The sequence below is a fragment of the Anneissia japonica genome, unplaced genomic scaffold (genome assembly GCF_011630105.1).
Source record: "Anneissia japonica isolate Jap-2015-1 unplaced genomic scaffold, ASM1163010v1 scaffold143793_len919_cov110, whole genome shotgun sequence".
NCBI lineage: Eukaryota > Metazoa > Echinodermata > Crinoidea > Comatulida > Comatulidae > Anneissia > Anneissia japonica.
Window position 1 is genome coordinate 1 of NW_022707737.1, and position 887 is coordinate 887.

General features: G+C 45.0%; 2 non-coding genes across 2 annotated transcripts; both read right to left on the reverse strand.

The window, feature by feature from the left end:
- Positions 1 to 2: 2 nt before the first annotated feature.
- Positions 3 to 120, reverse strand: LOC117106407. The gene has a single exon (XR_004445060.1). It is a non-coding gene; the product is annotated as a 5S ribosomal RNA (ribosomal RNA).
- A 446-nt stretch (positions 121 to 566) lies between these two features.
- LOC117106406 lies at positions 567 to 685 on the reverse strand. The gene has a single exon (XR_004445059.1). It is a non-coding gene; the product is annotated as a 5S ribosomal RNA (ribosomal RNA).
- Positions 686 to 887: the final 202 nt, after the last annotated feature.

Sequence of the window (887 nt, forward strand, 5' to 3'; positions counted from 1 at the left end):
AAAGTCTACAGCACCCGATATTCCCAGGCGGTCACCCATCCAAGTACTAACCGGGACCGACGTTGTTAACTACGGTGATCGGACGAGAACCGGTGTTTTCAACGTAGTATGGCCGTAGACATGTGGATGATATTTCCACTCATAGTTAATCTCGGCATATAGCATAATTATCCAATCATGAAGCTCTATGATTGATGACGTTTCATATCAACGCACGCTTGTCTAGCGGGGATTTCCTCTGACTCCCCTGACCACTCNNNNCCTGTGTTGAACAATAAACCAACCATTTTATTTTACTACGGCACTAACTAGGATGCTTTAGACAGAAGAAGACCGCCGTTTTGTTCAAAAGACCCTTGAACCGGCCTAACACCAGCGAATTAATTGCATATTGTTGATATGAACATATAGTACCTGTTTGATTTTTAAGGTATGAGAGTGCAATTTCCGGGCAATTAGAGGTCCATATTCTCAAAATGTTTGCACCTCAGCCCCAACTATGTGGGCCCGAGTTCGTGTGGACTCTCACGCACCCCTACTTTAGAATTTGGAGGAAATATGTAAAAAGTCTACAGCACCCGGTATTCCCTGGCGGTCACCCATCCAAGTACTAACCGGGCCCGACGTTGCTTAAATTCGGTGAACGGACGAGAACCGGTGTTTTCAACGTAGTATGGCCGTAGACATGTGAGTGGTATTTCCACTCATAGTTAATCTCGGCATATAGCATAATTATCCAATCCTGAAGCTATGATTGATGACGTTTCATATAAACGCACGCTTGTCTAGCGGGGATTTCCTCTGACTCCCCTGACCACTCTGCTGCGCGAGTACATTTTTTACAAACACCGGTGTTGAACAATAAACCAACCATTTTACTACGGCAC